This window comes from Pleuronectes platessa, chromosome 4 (genome assembly GCF_947347685.1).
Source record: "Pleuronectes platessa chromosome 4, fPlePla1.1, whole genome shotgun sequence".
Classification (NCBI taxonomy): domain Eukaryota; kingdom Metazoa; phylum Chordata; class Actinopteri; order Pleuronectiformes; family Pleuronectidae; genus Pleuronectes; species Pleuronectes platessa.
The window spans coordinates 8,785,136-8,812,401 of record NC_070629.1 but is presented as its reverse complement, the minus strand read 5'-3'; the positions used below and the strand labels follow the sequence as shown (position 1 = coordinate 8,812,401).

General features: G+C 40.6%; 1 long non-coding RNA gene across 1 annotated transcript in view; it reads left to right on the top strand.

Annotated features, from left to right (window-relative positions):
* The window catches only part of LOC128438106 (uncharacterized), a 92,357-nt gene extending 78,694 nt beyond the window's left edge, over positions 1–13,663 (top strand). The window contains exon 3 of the long non-coding RNA XR_008338287.1: positions 13,604–13,663. This is a non-coding gene — a long non-coding RNA (uncharacterized LOC128438106). The remainder of the gene's footprint in view (positions 1–13,603) is intronic.
* Positions 13,664–27,266: the final 13,603 nt, after the last annotated feature.

Genomic DNA, 27,266 nt, shown 5'->3' with positions numbered 1-27,266 from the left:
TGGCATCCATAGACAATGTGTTTCAACCTACTTCTACTATCCAAACATGAAGCCTAAGTATTTCAGACATGAATGCAGCCATTTTACATATTTGAAGCTTGTCTTCAAATTTAGTACAAATGTTCTCTTGGACTCCTTAGATTTAGCATGGATGTCAAAGGTCAGGGTCACAGTGACCTCACATCCCTGTAATATATTAGATATATAAGGACTGCCCGTAGGGAATTTCATTACATCTGTTACAATTCACCTGGACTAACTGATTCGACTTCGGTGGCCAAAGGTCAAGGTCACGGTGACCTCATATAAGATGTTTTTGGCCTTTTTGAATGTGATATCTCAAGAGTGCTTCAGGGAATTTCTTCAACTTTGCATCAGTTGTAACTTGGACTCAAAGATAAATTGAGTGTTTCAGTGGTTGAAGGTCAAAGTTCACAGACCTTGTATGAATCTGGGGGGAAATGTAGTTAGAAATATGTACACAGAAACTACACTGACTCATATTCAATGGAGGAGTAGGATTTATGACTTATACTACAGCCAGACACCACATACAGATAAAGACGCTTTGATTTCACTTTTGTGGGACAGTCAAGTCAGCCATCTTTATATATAGTGAATTATTAGATTTGGTGCCTTGCTCAAGGGATCATCTGCCAGCCGTAGTCAAGACAGGAGCGTTGCAGTACAAAATGTGCAGCCTCTTTCACAGCGAGTTGAAAAGAGCTGTTCTCATAACAAAGTAAGTTGTGTTTGATCTCGTATTCTGACAAACTCCCTGATACACCTCCTCTGACATTCTTTCTGTCATGTCGATTAGTTTTTTTTGACAACTGTTAAATTTGTTATGTTCTTCTGTCATGCTCTCACGCTCAAAATGTTTTGTCAGAACACTGGAGGTAACTCCAGGTCTTTCTCATCAATGTCAGTGGGTGTTGGCAGCAGGAATTACTGCCCCCCTCCCCCCCACCTCAACTTACTCTCTCCCTCTGTTACTGACTTCTCATTGCCTCTCGATCTCTCTCCTCTTTTATGGTCGGTTGTTTGTCACTGCTGATGCATGTTTGTCACATGATGCCTATCGCACAGCAGCAGCCAGTTTTCCATCCGGCCACAAATAAAGCTGCAAACACCAGCCAGAGAGTGCAACAAAGGAAGCATGCAAATCTTTACAAAGGGCAGTTTCAGATTGGTCACTCTGTCTCTGGTAAACACGATCTACAGCGGATTTCTTTCTTGACAAAATGTCCGGTGGTCGAGCTTTACCAGAACAACCACGTGGTTATTGTGTCCAGAACAGTTAATAATTCATGTGGGTAAACAGGGATATGATTGTCTGCGAAGCGCTGACATTTGATGTTAAATCATAGCGATAAAACTCTGAGCAACGCTGGAGTGCACCTCTGTGCCAAGCTGGCATAGACTGTGGGACCTGTTTTATTCAAATCTGGACTGGACAGAGGTAAGGCACAAGTAGTCGCATTGCTCTCCGACATCTCAGAGGAGAAGTGCGTGTCCCTTGCATTGGTTTTGTTCTTCTGAACTGAGGTTTTATGGTTTAACCTGAGGAACTTGAAAAACCTGCAGTGCTGTACTCAGTGCAAAGACAGAATCGATCATTTTTATTCGAGAAAAACCAACATCACCTTTGTTTGACAGCGCTGACATTTATATCCAGCTGAATCTGGGTTGGATTGATTTGAGTTATGACTCTGCAAACACAGCCGAAGGTAGGAGAGGGGGTAGATGCAGGGTTTTGGTCTGAGAGTTTTTCATCTATAATGAAGGAGCAGAGCAGAGCAGAGCCGAAGGGTGAGGAGTGATGGATTGAGGCTCCTCGGAGTGACGGCTGCAGAGACGGTGTGCGTTACCTCTCTGTCGGCCCCGCTCTCTCCTCGGCCCTTCTGCTTCCTGCCACTGCATCAGCCGGCACACTGTGAAAGAATATCGATACAATATTAACGAGAGGTTTTTTGTCTCACCTCTCCAAGATGCAGCTAACTCCTCTGCTGTCTCACATAGGCCACAAGGTAAAGGCTTGTGAAACTGGCGATTACAGGCGGATGTGAGGGTGATCAACGTGAATATTTAATGAAGCATTTCTCATCAAGCCTTCAGATGGGGGAGCTCAGTTTTCAGCCAGAGATGCTTTATATTGTATTTCTGCGTCATCCCACCTTTTACTCATACACTCGCAAAACGTGTGGCGCAATGAATAAGTCAGTGGTTTCCAAACCTTTCTTTCTGATTTGTGACCCCTTTATAAAACCGCACAGTTGAGGTGGGACCCATTCTCACATGTAAGATGACAGTTCCACCAAAGAGATCTAAGATGATTCACTCTAGCTAAGATAAGAGGAAAGACAAAGACAAGTGGAAGGCTCCAAAGCATTAGTACAGATTTATTTAGCAGACATTTTGTAGTTGTTCTTCTTTAATTTTCAATTAAAGAGATAGTTTGGGGGAAAACACAGTCATGTCGATAGCACTCACCTCTATCTATACAATATAAAGCTACAGACAGCAGCCTGTTAACTTAGCTTAGCCTACAGACTGGAGAGGGAGAGAATCAGCGAGTAGTACTCCGTACAAATACTGTAGAACAAAACTGTATGTGATGTCACAATGTGTTTTTGTTCACTACGGGTTTTGTACAGATGAAACAAATGTGTGAGTAAATGTTAGAGGTGCTTTGTGGATTTCTTTCTTTTGTACTGGTACAAATCCACAACACTGAGTCACAAGTTTTTCTGTTCAGTAAGTTTTACATTTGTTACTTTATATAAAGTCTGCTGCTAATGATTTGACTTCTAGGAGAAGTTCAGCATCAACATTGTCCCAAAGCCCGGTCGCACATGAATGTGAACTCAATATTGTTGGTTAAAGTTCAACAAAGTTGAATTCCAGGTGAACCCAGGCTGCAGACTGCCTTTCCACACGAAACCAATGTTTTATTCGCCTCCTCCCTTGTACAGATTGAAGGTAAATGAGAGGCGATGGTTGACCACTGATATTTTGCGCATGTGTGGAAGGCCCCTAATTGCTACGAGTGATATTACTGAAGATTGGTAAAACCCTTGTGTCCGTATAGTAAATGTGAGGCCACAGTCAGCAGCTGCTGAACTGAGCTCAAGCACAAAGATTACAAACAACCTTCTAGCTAGTCTAAGAGAGAAGTGTAAAGAGTGGTGTCAGTACTATCTATCCTTTTCTCCTATGCCTATATGATTGGAGTGACTCAGGAGGTAGAGGTAGAGCTTTTTCTATCCGCGGTAATGAGAGGCTTTTGTCACTTGTCAAAAACAGACAAGGGCCCCTTGTGAGAGGCTGCAAATGTTACGTTGGTATGTTCTTCGAGTCTCCATTGGCTGGTCTCAGTCCAGTTGAGCTGCCTTTTCATGCCCAGGTCAGGAAATTGGGAATTATACTTGTGTTTCTAAAAATAGAAGCTTTATTGTACCAGAAATACGGTGGTGGCCAATTACATCTGGCTGAATTCCCTTTCTGCCCTGGGGGAAAAGTGCAGTCGTATGAGGGGCCATACCATCACTCAGAGGACTGATTAGTAATTGCATTCTGGGTGCAGAGCTTTGTGAAGTTTGTCAGATGTAGATTTTGTACTTTGAGATGCAATTACCACTTCCTTTTTGGGGACGAAAAGAAGTTAATAATCAAGGCTGACAGAAGATTTCACTGTCAGTGTCTGTGCACCAGTGGCGACCTTCGTGCTGACACACACACACACACACACACACACACACACACACACACACACACACACACACACACACACACACACACACACACACACAAGCTCGAGACACAAGCACACACACGCACACACACACACACACACACACACACACACACACACACAGAGGCAGTTTCAAGCCTCACTCCTCATGAATGGCTGTGTTGTTGTTGTTGTTGTTGTTGTGCTTTTTCACCAGTTAACTGCAATTAGACTTAGGATTGTCAACAATTAATCAGTTGTTCTCCCCTGGAGTTTTTTCTGCTTGCTACAATATGTCCTTTTTAATTACACAGTAATCAGCATAAACAAAGTGTTTATGGTTGTGTAATGAACTGTGGCTCATAGCGGGGAGGAAATAAATCAGGAAAAGGAGACAGACAAGGAAGCACCTCGGCCACTTTTTAAAAACATGTACATGCACTGAATAAACCTTTGGTCAATATTAGGTATTTTTTATTCACTGAATATTTTAGGGCCGAGATAAATGTTTTAATAAACGTTAATACTGTATAAACAGTATTAATTTACTTTCTGTAAGTCAGGGTCTGATGAGGAAAGCTCCTGCAAATGAAATTCTTTTTCAGATTCATGTCCAGATCAGTGTTTGTTTTATGATGACAGTTCATTGTTTACCCACTTTTTTTAATGTTCACATTATGAGACTATGGCTTTATCCATTATTCTATGTTTAAGTCTGAAAACAGTATTTTTAACCAAAAACAATCTCTTTCCACATGAGTGTTCCTCCTCAGTGTATCAGTTTTAATGCCCTGTCCCAAATCAGCCCTTTGCACTGTCACTTGGCCATACCCGGTTGTTCTGCACGTGGCTGTGAAGGTGGAGCTTTATCCCATTACTCTATTTGGTGTAGGGGTAGTGGCCATCCAGCCATTCAAACACCCCTTCAACCGTAGTGTTTTCAGGACCCCCCCTCAAAACGAAGGGTTAAATTCACGAAAGCTTGACAAACGCACAAAGCGAATTAACATGGCGTCTGCTGCCGATAGAATGCTCATAAATGTAAGTATGAATTCATGCAACAAAAACGTTTTAAATGAGATGAATATCTCATCTTTATCCAGTAGTAAGTACATTTGCAATTTAATTGCTGTAACAACCGCTTTCACGCCTTCAAAACAAGCATGTAAACAGTCTGAGAAAGAGAACCGAGTAACGTTCGTTACTCAGTGTGGACGCCATTCGTATCAGCAGCATTTAAACAAAAGCATAATAATGTGGATGTAGCCGGTGACGGTGCTCCTCCTCATGAGTGCAGCAAACAGAGGCAGCTGATAGTGTCCCAGAGCAACGTTTGATCTTGTGACGTGTTCAACGTCCCCCCCCCACACACACACACCTGGCTCCCTCCTCACCCATCTCCCCCTACTTCCCTCCCTCCCTTTCTCCCACTTCTTATTCTCTGATCCCCCTCAGATAAAGTCTCCTCCTGTCTTTGCGGATAGTGATGAGAGACGATTATTTCGTCAGGGCTGCGGTGGTATACGCGTTACATAATTGACGAGTACAGGGTTGCGGAGTGGGGGTGTTTCCCATTATGCGCAGATCTTTTATTCAAAGGAGTGAGGTGTAAATCAAGAAAGAACTCCTCCTGGCCAGGCTCTGTTGTTCCATCAGGAAGACTGATCCTCCATGTGTTTCATGCAATGCTGAGGGTGATGGTGCTGAATTCAAACTCAATCTCCCTGGGCTGTACACACACACACAAACACACACTCACACACACACACACACACACACACACACACACACACATACACAAAGACATATACGCACACACTCACTCACACACACAGACACACACATACACAGAGACATATACTCACTCACTCACACACGCACGCACACACACACACACATACACAAAGACATATACTCACACACACACGAACACACATACACACACACACACACACACACACACACACACACATATACTCACACACTCGTGCCAAAAAGAGTTAAAAAAATAAATCTATATTCTGTGCATTAATCAATCATTGCCTGAAACTTATCAATCAATCCTTCTAAAACCACGATTAGCTGATATGTTTAAGGTTCAATCATTCATTCATTGACAGATGTTACTACTGCCAGCACTATTCTTACCTCAGCTACCTCTCACAATAACAAATGAATAAGCCTTACTACCAAACTCAGCTGGCAGATCTAATTCAGACGTTTTGTCCTTCAGTCAAACGAGATGAGTGGGCTGCAGCAGCCAACTGAGTTTTTTCAGTTTCTAACAGATTTCCCACTGTGCCAGAGGTCTTATTATCTCCTCTGCACCAACCAGGCCATCAGCACCTGCTGAGATGAGCCGGAGAGCCTGAGAGCCAGACAGTTATACTTATATATAGTAGGTTATTCCTTTTTATGCTTTGTTTTAACAGAACTAATGACCTACACTAAACTGGACATTTTGTTCTGTGTAGTCTTGTCAGGTATCTTTGCTTCTGCTTTAGTTATTGTCACCAGCACAGTTATAAAATACCTAGATGTAGTAAACATAAATTGAAAACACACTGTAGCTAATATTATCCCATACGTTATTCAGTCAGGACAGATAGAACATATGGCCACATTATGAAAAAACATATATAATGAATCAAATATTTTTATCTTACGTTGCACTTAGCAGTACTTTTAGATACTTGATTTAGAAATCCACAAATTGAACCATTTCACATGATCAGAACTGTGGAATACTATCACTCTATGGTTGGACGATATGCGGTAAATATTGTATAATTATCTCTGCATGACTTATTTCACTGAGATCACAGTATGATAAGATAATACTGCCAATGCGGGGAGAATATGAAGTTAGTTAAGATCACATAGTTAAAACTCATACACATTCCTGGTCAATTCCAATGGAAGGTGAAACAGCTGCTGCAGTGAAACACAGACGTTGTAAAATGCCTCCTCATCGTATTGTAACCAGCCGTTCTCCTTATTATCTGTCAAATGATGGATCTGTTGGTCACACTGGGCTGCTCGTCCCCTACTTCATCACTTCAACTCAGAACTGAAGCAACGTGCACCACACTGACAGAGCTGCTCGCATGCATTAGTGCTGTGATGCTTGTTGTTTGAATCCCTGCAAAGCTGCATGTGCTGTCTCTTGCAGTCAAAGACTTAATTTACTTTGGATTGTTAGATTGCCAATAGTGGATTGATGAAAGGGGCTGTGTAAAACCACATCAGACTGACTATTCTTGCACCAGGCTACATAATTATAGTATTATTATTTTGTATTTAATTTGCTGGTGCTGCTATCATTAATAACATCACTATAAAAAAAACTGTTGACTTGAATAATATCAATGCATGTTTTTACTTTGGAGAATCTGTTATCAGCTACAGTCCCGAGGTCAACAGGGTTCAGCTCACACACTAACATTACAGCAGGATGGCTTTATGATACCTGAGTAATCCTCTGGTGATGATGCGCTGGCTGCTTATGGGTTGTAATACTGATGCGGAACATGAAAATAAAACGTTTAAAGCAATGTGGTGAAATATGTAGGAAAACCGAAATCCAAAGAACAAACAAACCAATCAATGTCCCCTCCCTCTACCCTTCATATTTATCTGTGAGCTCTGCTACTTTAGTTTGGCAGGACATCTCTCTCTCTCTCTGCCAGGTTTTTTTCCATCGCTCTTTATTTACATCTTGAGAGGGGCTAAGCTCTGATGAGGCAGAATCATTTCTTTCTGTCTTAAACTAAACCAGTGTTAACCAGCTTTTTCATGTGATGCAAGCCTGCTACGTTTGACTAAATGAAAAATGTGTATAGTTTCCTTTTGGAAAACTTAAGAAGTCACTGCACTGCAAACACGTCCATGCACAAACCAGATGAGCAATTACAGTAGAAAGTGTCTTCAGCTGAACAGTTAACTGGAAATGTAGTGTTGTCATAATAATAATAATAATAATAATAACGACTTTATTTGTATAGCACTTATCTAAGCAAGATTACAAATTGCTTCCGTGGCAATGGCAAAATGAGGTCAAGGTCAAGACCATAAATAATACACAATATATAATATATTTAATAAAGAGAAACCCAACAGTTCCTACAACAGCTTAGACTGTACACTGCGGAGAAATAGAAGAGGGGACCAAAGCAAGAAGAAGAGAGAGAATGGATAACATGGAGTAGGAGTTATAGGTAAACATAAAGCACAGCATCACTCCTTCCCCTGGCGTTTGCTACCGAGATGTGTCCACATATCAAAGTGTGAGGATGTGTGTGGACAGTGGGGTCTCATGGTGTGCAGGAAGATGCCAAGTTGCTTTTGAACGAACCTCTGAATCCCCACCAGCTCTTGTTTTTTGTATTCTTACATATCCAAGAAAAATATAAGAACCTTCCAGGTACATTTTCTGTTATACTGTTGTCCTTCATAGCTAGAGTCATTGTTGTATTACTGCAGTGCTTAAGTAGATTTTCAGGTATCATTCGGTACTCTACTTGATTATTTATTTTTCTTTTGACTTTTGACTTTTACTCCCTACATTGTAACACAAGTTTATGTACTTTTCTTCTCTTCACATTTTCAAAACAGGCTCGTTAGTTTTCTTCTAATACATTTCAAGGAAATTATCTTTTTATTTTTTATTTTGCATAATAAAGAACCTCCTTTTCCACATCCAGACAGATTCAAGCCTAGATAGGCAATAACACAGAAAAGAAGATTCCGTTGTTTTATCTATCAGTGCACACATGAGAAATACGTCACATGGCTTTGAAGACGCATCAAGACAAAACAGACGAGAGAGGGAGACCCACATATCTTCATGACAAGGAGTAACAACGGAAAAGAATGTGGACGAAGCAGATCAACAAAACATTCCCCATCCTTGGCCTTGATTGAGTTTTATCATAATTTTATACTTACACCTACATTTCAGAGCCTGTGTAAGTGGTTGGATTAGTACTAACTTTTTCTGAGTTATTTTTAATACAAGTATCTCTACTTCAACTTGAGTAAAGAATGTGTACTTTTGCCACCTTGGGCAAATAGTGTGGTGATTGGTTATTAGCGTTTACAGTATATTAGGAGTATGTTTGCATTATCACCACAATATGAACTTGAGTCTGTTTTCCACAGAGAAACATCAGCATGTTCTGAGAAGAAATGGGGAAAAAAGGCAGAAGCATAGTGTGACATTGTATAACTTCAAATCCACTTTGAAGGCAGGCAGGGTGGATTGTTTGGCATACCAAGCGTAAGACCCTTCTACTGTTTGCCCTCTTTCACCAGCAGTCAATGCTGATTCCTTTCAAAAAGAAGAGTTCGACATTTTTGGGAAATACACAGATTCACTTTCTAGCAGAGGATTAGACAAGAAAATCAATGTGAGTCTCTCTTTGTCTGTGTGCTATGTAAAACCAGGAGGTGACGGCAACAACATTTTCCTCTCTTTTCAGTACAATGTTTGTTTCGAACTAGCGACCAATGCTGTTGTTTCTCTGTTTAAAACAATATTTGGGTAAAATCGCAAATCTGGTAAAGATTCTTAGCCTATTAGTAGCATTGTACATTTTGGGCTCAGATTACATAAACATGTAATGTAATAATGCGGATTTTTTAAATAGATTTTTTGGAATTTGGGAAAGAAGCAGGATAACCAATTCATTCTGCTTTCATTGTTTGTGCTAAGCAAAGCTAATCATCACCTCGATACATCTCAGTTCATAACTCATGACTGAGGTACAACTAACAATTAAAAACACATATAGTTTTACTATCTACCCCTCACTGATCAGATTCTAACCTTTGATTTAGCTTTTATTCTCTCTTGTGTTAACATTGAATGCCCTCTGAGGGGATTTTGCCTCTAACCTGATTTTAATCTTAGGTATCTTAAGATTTGCTTTGAACTATTCTTTTCTTACATGAGTTGTGCTTTGCGTCTCTTAATCTGATGTTAACACTTGGTTTTACTTTAATTATTCATGATAATTTATGCTATATCATATTCTTCTTCTTCTTTTTCTTCTTCTTATTACTATTGATCTTCTCATCAAATCAGCTCCTAGTCCTGTGACTTTATGTCCTCAATCTCCTTACTACTTAAAATAAACTGTTTTTGTTTCTCAAACCAAATTCATAAAGGTTGCAGAGTCCATATTTAAATTTGTTATGCTGGTTTTGGAAGGCGATTACACATGTCGGTATTCCAATGATAGCAGCACTATATCAAGCACACTTGCACTGTCTGTTTTGTCTGTTTTGTCACTTTGGTTGGTGGACTTGTTGGAGATTAACCCACATGCACAGCACTCTTACATAATTGATGTTCCCACTTACATTTTAATTTTCACATTCACATTTTGCATTTCATTTACATAGTTGCCCAGTTTGTCAGGTTGTTTGCTGCATTCCCCAGTGCACACAAAAAGTACACAGACACACACACAGACAGTGTCTGCTGCTTATTCCCTCTGTCATTTATACACGACTGCAGTGTAAGCTTGCCGATGCACTGACAGCTGAGGAAAGGCCTTGATCAGTGCAGCGTTCCCCAGACAGTCAGCACTTCAGTCAGTCAGTCAGCTATAGCTAACCCTCACTCTGCATTCATTATTAATCACAGAAGAGTCGTGATAGAATATGCAATTGTCTGCATAATGCACAGCAGGGGACGTATCAGGCGCTGATGTGAAGCAGAAATATTGAATGATGATTCTGCAGTTATTACTGTTGAATCATGGGACTGTGCTGAAATTGAACAACACAATCTTTTGATTTCTTAATTTTCAAGTAAAGGCTCCTCACAGCTTCACAGTGCAGGTCTATGAAGCATTGTGACCTCTAATACTGGAGAAATGTTTCAGCATGGTGTCAGAACTGCCAATTTACCCAAAACCTCTTTCACCATATGATTCCATGACAGCCGCCCAGAATACTCTGTCTCCTATTATTGACCTCGTATCAGCTCCACAGAGTCAGCTGGGAGGTTAAGTGCCATTATTTGAGTCAAGCAAGAGCATCATTCATCCATTTATCATGCCATCAATTCCCTCATTGCCAAAGCGGCTTGTTGTGCTGCTGCCAACAAGAGGGAAGAGTCATTACAAGAACATCATGTTAAGTCAGATGAAGTGCATGTTAATCAAAGTGCTGCTGTGAGGTGTGACTGTGTGTGTGTCGAGATAATCTCCATTCAGGAGTGATGTAAGGTCCAGTCCCGAATCCGGAGAGAGAAAGAAGGAGAGAGACAAGGCGATAACTAATGCGACTGGGCTGAGCTTTACCTTTGATGTTTGTAGCACAAATCCATGCACCGAGTCTCTCTGTCCTTGAAATGAACAGACCCAGGAATCCCTGGAGAGGGAGAGACATTCTAATCCCAGTGGCTGCTAAAACCTGACGAGGAAAGTTCATTGTGTATCATCTTTTTTTTCTAACTCGTTGTGTGTCTTCTGATCTTAGTTAATATAGCATTGCGTGACTTCACTGCTCACTGAACACATGTATGCGCGAAGAGGAGCCTATACACAAAAGGTGAAACTAGTAGTTCATATTTCTGATTCTAAGCATGAATATATGCAAACTCATAAAAGGTCTTAATGGTCCAGTTTACACAGGGATCTTGTCTCATATTCAGTAAGATTCAAGATTCAAGAGTTTATTGTCAAATGCAAAAACAATTACATTAAGCAGTCGCTAGCAATGCAATGCTTTGGTCACAGGCTCTTTTATAGCAATGCTCAGAATATTACAAGCAAAACAATATTGAATAATATATATCCAAATATGTATAAATACACCTAAAGAAAAAAGAATTGTGCAATTAAAGATAAACTGTGCAAAAAATGACAAAAATAACCTTCAAATTAAAAAAACTGATGCTGCATAAGAAACAACTTTGGATGGTTCACATTGTATCAACTTCATAGACTAATAACTTTGCCCTTTTCTAAAGGTTGCATCAAAACCAGCTAAAATTTTAGATGAACTGTTGATGAACTCAGTTTGGGAAATGGGATTTTGGGATGTTTGTTTTTATGTTGCATCATAGGAAAGTGTTGCTACAAGTATGAGGATTTTTTTTTTAGCAACCATTACATCCTATTAAAGCCATAGTCATGATATGAAATTTGGCCTGTGAGGAAGCGTGCAGAAGGGCAGGCTTGATTTCATCATCAGTGACATGTTCAAGGGTGCAGCCGATCCAGCAGTTCTGCTGCCAGGCTTTTGTTTCCTCAGTCATCAAAGGCAGTGGAGCCTCAGGACAGGTTGGGCTGTATGGCAGAGTGATTCATCCCAGGGTATCAAGCATCAAAACCAATTTGAGCAGTCAACACTTGGTCTTTTTCTCTCTGTGTGTCTGTCTGTATTTCGGATGTGGTGCAGTGAGAATACTAAAATCAAGCTGGCATATTGGTTTGTTGAAAGTATCCAGTAAGTGTTGCCTCATTATTAAGAATCAGATATTGGCCAGACAACCTTCTGCCTCACAGATCACAAGAATTGATTAGTGGACTAGATCTTTATTCTTTATTCTCATTCCAGTAGCAGCAGTACAACTTGGTGCATGTAATTGCATACTTGTATAATTATTACCCTGGGTTTCCTTGAAGAATATTAGAGTGTGTGAAGAAATATTGATTATATTGGAGCATCTACAGCAAATATGTGATTTATTTTGGGGCCTTGAACATATTGAGATTTTTTTTAGATCAATTCCAAACTAAAAAGTTGGCCGATAAATGGTAAAGAGAGGGGTGATATGATCGTTATCAAGAAAATGAACTCGTTGATAAACAGGAGTTACATTAGTTCTAGGAGGTTCTAAATAAATCTTTCTCCAGATCAGCAGAGCATTGAACATGTCTAATCTCAGGAGTTTTTTGAAAGACATGAGTAGGACCATCTAGCCAATTTGTGATGATGAAAACTGAAGGTTGAGTCAAATATGATTCCCAGATTTCGAGCCATACGTTTAACATATATTGTCAGACTGCCAAGATTATTACAGATACTGAATTTCCCAGGCCCCCTCTGTGCTGTCTGAAGTCACTGCTGTGGCAGGCAATTTTACCTCTCTACAGAATTATGGTGAACCACTGAGATAACTCTAGCCTTTAGCCAGGAAAGACTGGGTTTTTTCTTCCCACTCGATGAATTAAAATGGGATTAATTCACCTGTCACTTTCTAAACATACACAGGACAGACATCTGCCCTGGTTATGAAATCCTATACAATAACTGAGCTAGGTTACATTTCACTTACACCTATGTTTTTACCATCTTTGAACAAAAACGCTTACATTTCTGAACCAAACTTGAAAGAAAATGTGGTTAAAATTAGACTTAAATTCTAAATATATTTTTTAAAGATTACAGTTAAATGTGTGCCTCAAATACAATCTCAACTAAAGATGTGTTATCTCCTATATTTGAAGTTGATAAAGGCCAAGGCCACAATTTGAGGAAAGTTGATAATGTCTAGGGAGTTGGGAGATAAATCCATAACTTTTAAAACAGTTAATGAGACTGACAACTGCTACCGCAGGTGGTATGGCTTCATATACTGTATCTGGGTCTTGTCTGCATACAAATTTAAATTAACACAAACAATAGTGGTCCTGAAAATGAGCCTTGTGGCACACCATAAGCAGCATGTTGGTCTTGATGATGTTCCCTGGTCAAGAGCAGGGCACAGCTCAGAATACAGGTGTGAACCTGGCTTGATCATATTGTCAACATTGTCCTGTACCGTGGTTGTGTTATTGCTCCATGTTAACTATGAACTTTCAGGGGGTTTGCTGAATTCTTATTTTTTACAGCATTGTATTTCTTTATCCACAGATCTCCCCTGGCGTACAGAACAAACGAGTCGACTCTAGCAGAGCTTCTCCCTTCCTCAGTCTACTTGTGGTCTGACTGCACTCACTGACTTCAAAGGTAACCCTTCCTCTCGCTTTACACCTCCAGCCTCCTTTAATCACTTTGTTCAGCTCGTCATTGCAGTAATTGCATTTCTACATTCCTGGCAGTTTTTTTTTTTGAAAATCCAAGACATAACTTTCTCTGTTATCTCTTGAGGGAGCTTCACTTCATTTCCGTTGAGGTACCTTGTACGATTTTCCTTTCAATGCATTCAAGAGCTTCTTCCTCCAGGAAATGTGCTCTCGTTTCAATAATTCACACAGTAGTATCAGCTGAGGTAAATGGCAGCTGAAAAACGGTTTTAGTTCTCTTCAAAGATTTGAGCATGTTTTAGAGTAGACGTCTGTTCAGTCCAGTGCAGACTCAACAGTGTAATTGAGTCTTTGAAGTCTATCACCTGGAGTTAGATACATCCTGAATGACTTAATTGCAATTTTGATGTCAAATGTGCTGCAAAAGCTCTTCTTTGCTTTAAAATCTCTGGGACACTCTTTTTTTGCCTTTTCTATCTTGAGGTTTAAGACAGGTAATATTTGGTCTGATTGAAATACTGAATCAAGGCTTTGTGCATTGTTTCAAGTGTTCTCAAAGTGACCTTTGGTTGTTTTTTTAATAGTTTTTTCTTCTCAAATTAAAAACACATTTTTATCTCACAACTGTGTAGATGCTTCCTGACTTTGGACCTTGACCTTCTTTTTTTTTTTTTTTTTTTTTTTAACTTTTTATTTTAGTCTTTTCACATTTTTAAAGGACATACACACAATACAAGTACAATAACATAAACAATAACGAGGGGGCGCACCAGTATAACAGTTTTATACATATTTTCTTTGATTGTCCAAAGCTTATCCTGATAGTGAAGCGTCATCTAATTCTTCAATAAAGGTAGTCCATTTCTCCCATTTACTTGGGAAAATCGCTCCTCTGGATCTGAGAGAGAAAGTAATTTTTTCCATTGTCTTAATCTGTTTTACTATGTCCATCCATTGTTTGAGGTTTGGAGTGTCCGCTTGATACCAGTTCTTAGTGATTGTTTTCTTACAGGCCATGAGCAATATTTTACACAGATACAAATCTTTTCCTGAGATGACATCCTTTAAAATACAGAAGTAAAGCACCTTTACATTGTTTGTGACTTCATATCCCAGAATCTTACTTAAAGACAGACATATTTTCCCCCAAAATATCTGAATTTTTGGGCATAGCCAAAAAATATGAGAGTGATGGGCGTTCGTGTTTCCGCACAGCCTCCAGCACGGTTCCTTTAACTGAATTTGCTTACTTTTAATATGTGGTGTTATAAAATAACGAATTGAGTTCCTCCAACCAAATTCTCTCCACTTCCTTGAGCTTGTGGATGAATGCTGTGCTTTCCACATAGAACACCAATCCTCCTGTGATATTTCTATGTTTAATTCCTTCTCCCATTTTGCTTTAACATATCCTGTATTTTCTCCATTTTGTTTCTGTAGGCCCTGATATATTTTGGAAATAGTTTTATTACTCTTTTTTTTATAAGCTTCAACTAGGATTTCAACCACTGCATTACCCTCTACAGATAGTTCTGGTTTAATTTTTTTATCAAAGTAATCCCTAATTTGCAAATATCTGAAAAAATCTTTATTATTTAGATCAAATTCCTTTTGTAATTGTTCAAAACTCTTGAAGTGCCCACCCTGTGTGAGTGTACATATAGCTGTTATACCCTTGTCCCACCACTGTCTGAAGCCAATATCATTTGTTCCTGGTTTAAATTTGTGATCCAGGGCAGGCCAAGTCAAAATCTTTGCGTCTCCCTCCATTTTGTAGTCTTTCACCATCTTATTCCAAATACCCAGGGTCTGTTTGATAATATCATTGTTGCTTTCTTGGCGCATTTTATTCGCTGTGTCCCCCAACACTGCTTGGATTGGAGAGGTCTCTATGTTGACTTCAATGTCTTTCCATCTGGCTTCATATTGCGGGCAGCTTCCGCATACTACAAATCTAATTTGTGCTGCATAGAAATATTGTCTCAAGTTAGGCAGTGACACACCACCCTCCTCTTTATTTATTTGAAGTGTTTTATACCTGATCCTTGGTCTCTTGCCGGCCCAGATAAACCTAGAAATCAATTTGTCCCACAGCCTGAATTGTGCTTCTGGGATCATCTGTGGAATAGATTGAAACAGATATAGTAGTCTTGGTAGTATGTTCATTTTCACTATATCTATACGTGTCCCCATATCTAGGTTAAAGGCTGACCACCTCCTGACATCTGTTCCAATATTTTCGTTGACCTGTTTATAGTTGATTTCAGACGTGTTGCCAAGAGTTTTTGTTAATGTCACTCCAAGATATTTTAATACTTTAGCCTTCCATTTAATTTTGTATTTTTCTCTGGTTTCTTTATTAGGAGAGTAATTGAAAGTGAGGATTTGTGTTTTTGCCATGTTTAATTTATAGCCAGAGTATTTACCAAAGTCATCAAATATTGCCATCAGGTTAGAAAAGGTTCTATCTGGGTGCATCAGAGTCACAATAACATCATCGGCGAAAAGTCCTATGATGTGTTCCTGTTTTCCTATTTGGATTCCCTTCAGACTGCTATCCTGTCTGATCAGCTGTGCTAAAGGTTCTATAAATATGGCAAATAGAGTGGGGCTAAGGCAGCATCCCTGGCGAGTGCCTCTTTGTAGCTTGAAACTATTGGTTAAGTGGCCATTGATTTTTATCCTTGCTGTGGGTTCTTTGTAAAGGCTTTGGATACATTGTATTGACTGTTTCTGAAAACCTAATTTCTCCAGTACCTGATATAAAAATTCCCAATTGACACAATCAAAGGCCTTCTCGGCATCAAGGCTCACTAATACTGCTTCCAGTCCCTGTTTCTGGATGTGATCTATGATATGTAGAGTACGTCTAATATTGTCCTGAGTCTGTCGCCCCTTAATGAATCCTGATTGATCCTCATCGATCAAATCAGACATAACACTTTCAAACCTTTTAGAGATGATTGACGTGAAAATCTTATAATCTACATTTAAAATCGAGATAGGTCTATAAGATTCACATAATTCCTTTTCTTTACCTCCCTTTAGTATCACTGAGATCACCGCCTCTTTCCAAGAGGGGGGCACTTTACCCTCTGTCAGAGTTACATTAAAGGAGTTCAGAAGAAGTGGAGACAATTCCTCTTTAAATGTTTTATACCACTCGCCCGGATAGCCATCACTGCCTGGTGATTTGTTCAATTTTAATCTGCTAATAGCACTGTCTAATTCCTTTTTAGTAATAGCAGAATTTAATTTTCTATTTTGATCTTCTCCAATAGCCGGTAAGTCCAATGAATTGAGAAGTTCTTTCATCTCGTGTTTTTCTTTTGCTGGGGGCTGAGAGTACAGGTTTTCATAGTATTCTTTGAAGACCTTTTCTATTTCCTCCGGTTTAAATAAAATTTCTTTTGTTAAGGGGTCTCTGATCTTGTGTATCGTATTAGCAGCTTGCTGCACCTTAAGGCGTCTAGCCAAGTATTTAGCCGCTTTGGGGCCCGATTCATAATATGTTTGTTTAGTAAATCTCAGTTTTTTCTCAATCTCATTATTTAAATTGTCGTCTATCTGTCGTCTTATAATGTTTATTTGATGTAGAAGGGCTCCATCCTCATGATTTTTATGTTTCTGTTCCAGTATTCTTAGTTGATTAATCAAATTTTTATATTCTTCCTCTCTAATTTTCTTTTGGTATGCTGCCCTTGATATCAATCTCCCTCTCATAACCGCTTTAACCGTATCCCAAAGAATGGTATCATCAACAGGGCTGTCTATATTTTCTTCTATGCAATTTTTAATTTCTTTTTTAATTCCCTCTTTTGTATCCCGATTATTTAACATACCTGCATTTAATTTCCAGAGTGAATTTTTCTTCCTTGCCTCCAATTTAATGTTAAGATAGACTATACTATGGTCAGACAGATCAGCTATCCCAATACTACAATCTTGTATTCTATGTCTGTCTGCTGTATTCATAAAAAAGTAATCTATTCGAGAGTAAACGGAATGAGGAGCAGAATAATGCGTGTAGTCCTTCTCTAAAGGGTGGAGTTCCCTCCACACATCAAACATCCCCAGTTCAATTAGTGAGATATTGACAAGTTTTGATAATTGTGTCTTATTTCTTTTAGCATTGGTTGTATCAAGTTTAGGATTCAAGATCATATTAAAATCCCCTGCACAAATCAGGGTCCCTTCATTTTCCAAGACTATAATTTCAAACACTGATTTCAGAAAAGTTTTATCACTACCGGGTGGCACATAGACATTAACCAAAGTAACTATATTATTGTCAATTTTTCCCTTTACGATGACATATCTCCCCTCTTTGTCCCTTATTTCTTTAATGAATTCAAAGTTCACACAATTAGAGATTAATATGGCAACTCCTCTTTTGGGGCCATTCTTAAACGTACTATAAAAGGCATTTTTATATCCAAAAGACCCAAGCTTAGAATGCTCCTGCTGAGAGAGGTGAGTCTCTTGTAAATATATCAAGTGGATGTTTTCCCTCTTCATTTTGGTTATTACTTTTTTTCTTTTAATTGGATTATTTAAACCATTCACATTTAAGGACGCTATCCTCACATCACTAACGTGCATCACTTAAGGACAAATAAGAACATCAGTGGCCCCACTAACCGTGCCTGAGCAGTGGCACAATACGAACTAAACAAATAAAACACTTGAGCTAACCGTGCCTGAACAGTGGCAGAATACGAACTAAACAAATAAAACACTTCCAAAAGAAGGAGGGTCTTCTTGTCCTCCAGAATTCCGGTCCCGTTGGGGGGCCGAAGGGAAAGCCTCTCATTCGGAGAGGGCCCTAACTTAGTAATGACATAATGGCCTACGGTACAGGCTTTCGTCATTCTAAGTGAGTCCAACGGATAAGAAAAAAAACTATGAGAGAAAGAGAATAAAAAATAGGGTAACACTCAGGTCCCGATAGTCTTTTATACTTACATAGGGCAAACGTGCTGATCAATATTCAGCCTTTTGTAGACGTAGTTTAAAACGGAACATTCCTACCGGACAGGTTATCATGTTTGTTGTCTTAATCCTACTTCAATCTCCAGATCTTCTGAATTCTTGTAGTTTATCCCTTGCGCGTGTCGTTGCCATGGTCGTTGCTGAAGCGGTGCTCCTCCGAGGTCCCTCTCTGCGCTGCCACTCCATCGCCGCGGAAAGCCGTGTCTCCAACCCGGTCTCCTCCGTGTCGCGAGCCGGTGTCGGTTCAATGAGTCCGCGTTTCACCAATTCCTCCTTCACTTCCCTCGCGTCGTTGTAGGTTCGGGCTCCCGTGCTCCAGTGGACTCTCATCCTGGTGAATGGTGTCTGAAACCGGATGCCTTTTTCCTTCAGGACTCTTTTAGAAGCGTTGTATTCTTTCCTCTTTTGAACAACCTCTGTCGCATAATCGTGATCGAATGACAGAAGTTTGTTTCTCAGCTGTATTTTGGTTTTCCACGCGTCCCGTAAGACTCTCTCTTTGGTGGTGAATTCCAGGAAATTAACGATGATAGGTCTCGGCTGAGCGCCGGCTGCTGGCTTGGGTGCCAGCGATCGGTGCGCTCTTTGTATTTGGAGATTTAAGTCATCCGGCAGTTGAAGTTCACGCCTGAGCATGTCTTGCAAAAACTTAGCTGTCGATTCGCCCTCTTCTCCCTCAGGGACCCCATAGATGCGGAGATTATTTCTCCTCGACCTCGACTCCAAATCAGTTAACTTGTCTTGCAGGGTTTTCTGTTCTTTCAAAGAGGTAATGAGAGCGTTGTTTGCCTCCAGTGCCCAAGATTCTAGCTTCTCCAGCCGCGTCTCTGCCTCGTTTAGCCTCCCGCTCTGCAGCTGCTGTTCAGTGCCAAGTTTAGTGAACTCTTGGTTAATTCCTTTTTTGAAATCATCCAAGTCTCGTTTCACGTCCCTCCTCAAATCTTCACCAAATGCGCGGAATGAGGCTTTCATTTCTGTTTTTAAGTCCTTTATGTCCTTGCTAATGTTTGCCAGACCCGAGCGTATTCCAGCCTCGCTGTCGGCTGGTTCAAAGCAGGTAGTTTCATGGCAGCCATCTTCTTCCATCTCGAGGTCAGCTAGCGCGTTTTCAGCTTCGTCTTGCGCCGTATTTTCAGGCTGATTAACCGCAGTTTTCCTACCCTTCGAACCTCTCCCCCTTTTCATTACAGCAGAGATGATTTCTAGCTCTGAATATTCGAGTTTCCAGGGGTATTAGCACCTGGCTATCGGGAGCTCTGATACCGTGCGACCTATCCCTCCATGACGTAACCGGAAGTCCGGACCTTGACCTTCTTACTGTTAGATGCTTATAATGTAGGACCTGAAGATTTTTCTGTGAAATCGATTCAAGAATGAGAGAAAAGCTTCACAATGCAATGCAGTTTTAAAATTTGGAATGAAAGAGAAAAAATTTTATTCAGTTTAGAAGCTTATTGCACAGCGTATACTATTCTGATGCATGTTTCTGTTGTGATAACGTATGAATCTATAAGTCTTTATAAACTGTTCGTCCCTTCTAAGACACTGACAAAGAACAGCATTTGCATTAAAAAGTATTTTCTGTGTAGAGTTGCATGTGTGTGTTTGTCAGTATTTTTTCTGGACTGAAATCCTCCACGTTGCGAGGTGGTTCAAAGAAACAGGATGAAATGAAATATGGAGGGTAAACAACAGATGGATTTCTTTCCGTCTCGCTGTGAACGTGATCAGCTATGGACTCCACGCACCTCGCTAAAGCTTTGCTTATTCTGGCATGGCTCGGCGATATCCCTCTGGGCAAACCACTTACTTTAATGTTTGTCAAAGCAACACTGACTGGAATCCTAAACTGAAGGGAGGATCGTTTCTGGTGACACTGCATTTCTGTTTAAATCTTCTTACTGTCACTAACGTCACTTACTGCTTCTTCCCAGTGTTTCCTAATTGAATGTGACACATTTACTTTGAATTACAATCATCTCTAAGTAACCATTCATTAAACAGCAAACTCTGTGGTAAAGCTGCCACTTCCATCCGTTGTGCATTGTGTTGATATATTGAAACCAACTAACTGGCATTCTTCTGGGGACAGCTGAGGTAAAAACATTTTGATAATTAGAAACAAGTCACTACATTCAGTTGCCGTTTCTGGCATTCAGTGATAAATAAAAGCTTTGTTGTTCATCACAACATGGATACATTTAAACTGACTTTCATATTGACAAATAACACTTTTCAAAACTCACTCAGCATAAAAGCTTGGACATATTAGAAAAGATTAGCTAAGGATAAAAAAAACTCTGAGTAGGCTGAAGTTAGGGTTAGGGGTTAACCCAGTTCAAGTTGGAACTAGACCCCCTAATGTCAGATGCACACACACACACAGAAATGAAATAGGAGGAGCAGGTGTTTTTGAATACCCAGTTGTGCCACTGAGAGCTGCATCCTCAGATGGGCATCAGATGGGTTTAGACAAGGAATAAATCTGAGCTGCAATTACAGTCTCTAGAAAGGGGCAAATTGGTCATGAGGGGGGAGGAAGGAACCCACCACCCACCCAGTCCCTAATCAAGTGAATGTTTCTAACTTAATATCAGGCACTGATGGTCACACTCAATTATCCTTCTCTTTTACCTCCCAATCTGTTCCCCCATCCACTTAATAAGCCCCTATCCAAACCCCTCAGGACATGCGCACTGAACGCTGCTTCTCTGTGCCGCTTCCTCAGTAGCTCCACATCTTATGTGTCTCTGCTTTGATTCTTGAAGAAGACAAAATTTAAAGCAACTGTTAGACAGTTTGGAAAATATGGTAATTGGCTTTCTTGCTGAGACCCAGATGAGAAGAAGAAGAAGCCTGATGCAGCTCCCTAAATAGGAGGACGGGCCCATGAAAGGTTTAACACCAAGTCCTCGGTGGAATGACAGCTTCTTTTTACAGATGCAGTGTGGCCTTGTGGGGAAAGCTGTACTTGGCAACTTTCCACATTGGCAGTTTCAAATGGCATCGAGATGAAACAGCTAGAATACAATATCACCAGCCATAAATCCTGTTGTATAATGTCAATCAGTCAATGCACACCCGTACCAACTGTCCCAGTTTGGGATTCTTTTCAATCACAGGAAACCAGAGGCATAGGATAAAATGTCTGGATTCAAGCTTGATCTGACCAGAGCTCCTGCAAGAACAAGAATTTCATCTTGGTAGTGAGAAAATCAACAATGTTTCAGTGCAGCCAGATTCTATACTGTTCTCCCTCAAAGCCCTATTTTTATGATTTAGTTGTAGTGTCATGTAGTCAGATAACCAGAGCTATAGCAGCATTTAAAGTTGTTCTTGAGAATAACATCAGTTAAATGCTTTCTAGTTTACTACAGAGAGGGATTTGATGGCAAAGGGCCTTGTCATTAGATGATTTGTTGTGGGGGAGTCCAAAAGACCTAATGAATAAGGTGCCAAGGATTTATTCCAGCAGACCTTTGACGTGAGTGACCGCTGGATCTCATCTGCAGAGCCATATATATAATAGCCACCCAATATATGTATTGGGTGGCTATTTTTAGAACAGAGGATTGTGCTGAAATGGCATTATCCTTGAGGAAAAGCCCTGCAACAGCACAAGTGAAGCTTGAAGCGAGATGCCGCATCAACTCCACACATGGAATACAAGTCTATTTTTTCCTTTCGATTAAAGATGTTTACGCCTTAAGAATAGTCAAATCCAACACATTTCCCTTCATGGAATTAATTGAACAATTTCCATTTTTTTAATCCCATCTCTTTGATTAGTTATTCTCTCCACTCATAAACTTCCAGTAGTGACGTCCACAAATTACTTTCCTGCCCTTGGATTTGTTCTTTGATATGTTTCCATTAAACAAAGCTGGGACTAAGTAGGGCATGTGTAATTGAGGCTGGGGTTAAACGTGCAGACCTTTGCTGTGTTTTTTCCCCTCTGACCCAGGCCATTAGCACACATCTGCTGTACCAAAGATTTAAAAAAAAAACAGGGCTGTCATGTGGGCATCTTCAAATGCCCCTCCCTATGCATTCTGGGCTATTTTAAGTAGGCCCAGAAGTCGGTGTTTAATGATAAGCTGTGGGGTGTAGCTGACATGCCTGCCATATTATTCCCTTTATGAGTCAGGAAGCAGCGGCTATATTGGCCCTACTCCCATTCAACCCTTTAGGGTTGTGAATCATTAGTGTCCGTCATCAAGTATGACCAATCAACATGGCTCATGTCACCCTATTGCTGTCTATTATCTTAAGGAGTAGACAGCTTTGAAAACTGATAAGGATTCTATTTTTTTGCGAGCAGTCATTGCCCAGCAATGTTTCCATAATGGAACTAACTCACCAGCTGATGAGTGTAAACGCCAGGGATGAATATGTGTTTTAAAGACTTCTTTCACATGGATGTGCAGTTAAACCTTGACAACACGAGCTCCTCAACGCATATTGCTTTGTGAGGAAGAGTGAAGGAAGAGTCGTGTCAGACGAGACTCCGCTCCAGATAAATAATAAATAATCAGCACGCAACAAACATCAAAAGAGGGATTGTGGTCTTTACAGGGAATAAGGGCCCTCACACTCACCAGGTCCTATAGTAATGAATGAATCTTGTTTATGTGCGCACATATTCAAAGACATCATTTTTGTTGCATCTGCATTCATGGTCCCTTGCTGAGCCAAAACACCCCGCCTTGTTCTCTGTCTGTGGCAGAATCGGTGAAAATAATTATTTGTAAAATGTTAGGAAGATGAACCAGAATTCTCAGAAATCACAATTTTGTCTTGCATCAAGTTTTCAAAATGAAATAGTAATGCTGGACCCAGCAACAGGGTCTCATCAATCAAATGTTCACTACTCAACTGACAAACAGTGAACTTTGGGATTTGGGGAATTTTGGGGGTTGGGTCCTTGGGAAGTTCTTGATCTGCCAGGCTGATGATCCAGTCAAGAAAGTAAACATGTACACTGATTAATGAAGATTATATAAACAGTTACAAAATCACTCTTGAAGAATATATGAACAAACTGTGGATGATAATATACCTGTTTCAGAAAATTGACGTCAAATACAACTCAGACTGAAGAACATATCCTGTTTATTACTTTTCATTCCTCTTTTAACCTCTGGTTTCTTCTCTTTTGTCTTCCCTTTGTTTTTCTCCACTTTTCCCCTCAGTTCTCTGTTCTTCTTGCTGTCTCATCCCTCTGTTTCTGAGTGGGGGATGTCTTTTTTCTAATACCTCTCGTCCTGCATATCTATTCGGTCTGTATTGCAGTGGAATGGTATTTCCAAGCCCATTTGTTTTGTGTTGTCAAACCTCTTGATATCACGCCATCAGTTATCAGTGAGTGTGTGTGTGTGTGTGTGTGTGTGTGTGTGTGTGACAGTGATATCGCTATCGCTTGCTACTGTTATCTGGAAGTCATGATTGTTTATGATAGCAAGTGTGTGTGAGTGTTTGTGTGTGTGTGATACCAGGCCGGGGTTGTCTGTTTTGGTGGCTGTGGTAAAGCTTGCATGTGTTGGATTTGTGCCTGCATCCCTGTTTGTGTTTCACAATGCATTATGGCTTGGTGCACGTATGTTTGCGATGACAGCGCCATTTCTCCATGCTGGCTGTTGTTCATTTGCAGGGATGTGATCATCCCTCTCCACCTTTGGGCTGCACAGAAACAATAATCTTTGTTTTTGTGCCCTGTGCTGTTTCATTCTCTTGAAATTGGCGGATCATGTTTTCATCTTACAGTGCTGATGCTCCAGCAAACTGTATTGAGTTCTATATGTGGTTCTATATGTGGTGCCATGATTACAATTTTAAGAAAGGATCAAACCTGTGAAAGAAAAGTATTTTCTGAAAAGATAAGACTTTCACATGCGGTCTTTCTTTGTGGGACGAATGTAAGGTTGTTCCTTCAGGGAATTGACTCAAGTAACCAGTCTAAAGTAAACCAATTGGATTTGAATGCCCATGCCCCTCCAATCACCCAGCTACTTGAATTGTTCCATCTCAATATGTCTTGTTGATCATTTATGGCTTTTGCTGAATGCCAAATCATCAATGTCATATCTTAGCCAGTAAATAAGTCATGTATTTGACTCTGAATTTGAGCCGTGAGTCCACCTGTTGATGCCACTCACCCAGCTTGTTGGGTCTGGGTGTCTTTAATGACCTGGTGCCCCCTCCTCCCCCTTCTCTTCCCTCCCTTACCAACTCGGAAGATCGGTACAACTGCGACCAACACTGAACATGGAGGACTATGACGTTCGCTCAGCCGCCAGCATCCTGGCCTCAGTGAAAGAACAGGAGGCGCGATTTGAGCAGCTGACCCGAGCCCTTGAGGAGGAGCGTCGAAACGTCACCGTGCAGCTAGAGCGCGCCAACCTGCCTCCCAACGCCACCGCCAGCCAACCGCTAGCATGGCAGCAGGTGGTGATGCAGGTAAATGACGCCAGCATGCTGGCCAACCACCCCTTGTCTATTTCAACCACAAGCTTGACCTACCATGTGTCTCCCTCCGTGCTTCCCTCGGTGAAGTCGCATTCGCCTCTCATGCTCCCTCCTTCCATCAGCAAGTTCATTCCATCATCACGTCTGCTCACGGCCATTGCTTTTAATCACTGGTTGAACTGCGTAATCTCTCTGCTCAATTTCCCTGTGATTTGGGACACTTGTTCCTATTGTCTGGACCCAATGTCCTGGATGTTGTGCAATAATCTGCTCTGTGGTGACTCATCTTTAAAGTCGAGCTGATGAGATTCAAACTCTCATTATGTCTTCCTTCCCATCCCTCCCTCTACGCCACTGCCTCCCATACAAATCCCATCTTCTTTCGCCCACTGGTCTTTGATATTGTCTGATGGTGCTGCTGATTGGATTTGGCCTTTGGCTCAACTCTGGCCAGTGTGTGGGGGATATTAGAGACCTGGCCAGGGATCCTGTCAATGCTGGCTGACTCTGCAGGAGCAGGAAATGTGAGATGTAGAAATGAGACAGCTGTAATCCCCTAAAAAATGTCAGCAGACACAACAAACCATTGATTCACGCACATCAAACTGAGGTAAAATGTCACAGTTAGCGCTTCTTGTCTTAGCAACTCCCAAGGTCAGGAAATGTAGCATCTTAATATTCAGTTTCTTTTCAGCTTTTGAAGGGCTGTCTGATACACATGTTTCTGTTGTGCTAATATCCCTGCAGCATGTTACCCTGGTTCTACTCTTGCATATGTAATTTCTGTGAAAAAACTGTACACCTTGTACAAACGAAAATTTGAAAGCACTATTCGGTGATGCTGCATCTGTAGCACTTAGATGCATCAGCTTTAATCACAGTGAAAGAGGCTGTCTCATATTTTATTGATACAGCAAAACCTAAAGCGCAGGAACAGGTTTGCAAACATTCGCCTGTGGTTGTGTTTGTCTGGTGTCTGTGTTCATCTTTAAAGGGCTAGCTGCCAATTTGGCTTGGTGAAGTGAAATGAAGATGATGCAGAGAAAGTGTGGTACGCTTAAGTGTGTGTTTGTGTTTGTATGTTTGTGTTTGTGTTTGAATGAGAGACAAATACCCTCTTCATAAACTTGTCAATGATTTACTGGACAGTGTTTAACATGACAGGAGCTGAATTAATATGCTTTTTCACACTATCACTCACAGATTAGACTGACAGAGAATTGTGTGTGTGTGTGTGTGTGTGTGTGTGTGTGTGTGTGTGTGTGTGTGTGTGTGTGTGTGTGTGTGTGTGTGTGTGAGCTTCACCTCTGACCCACTCCATTCACCCAATGAGGTGGCATGAGTGATGAGGAATGCATCAGGTTGTTCTCTTTCACTTTATCTCATCTTTGCTTTGTTTTTCCACCCACACACACTCACATACAATCCCCAGGCTGCTTGATGAATGAAAATATAGCATGGATCAGTATCATAGGGTTCAGAATCACAACATCAAGGTCAGACTAGGTGAGCCTGCCATTGTTGGTCCTAATAATCTGTCTTCATCGTTTGAGAGTGGTTGCAGGCTACTTCACATGCTCATCAGCAGAGCCTGTATAATTAGTCACTTCAAACTGTGCACTGAGAATGTCAATACTGCCCAACCCCACTTTGTTACTTTTACACAGCAGCCTCCTCGGTCCAGTCCAGCCTGGATGTGGAGTGAGGCATAGCCTCTGGACAGCAGCCAAATGGCTCGAATAAATAATACAACACTGGTTTGACAGCGTTATGAGGATCTATAGCAGTCATTTCCTCCTCAGATTTAAAGTGTGGAAGATTTATTGCTGTTCTACTTTCGTGACAAATCTTTTGGATAATGCTCATGTGAACGTAACAATATTTGCATGATATGGAAGAGTTTTTAGCAACTCCGTCAGAGTGGCTCTAAGGCTGGAATAGTGTTGGTTTGTAAGTCTGTCCACCTCACAGTTCAGGGTGATATAGTTCAACAACTATTGTGGGTAGTTATTGCACACATATGGATTGGTCCTATGAGATCTTCTGAATTTGATGGTGCCTTGACTTATCCAACACAATGTTGACTTTTTGTG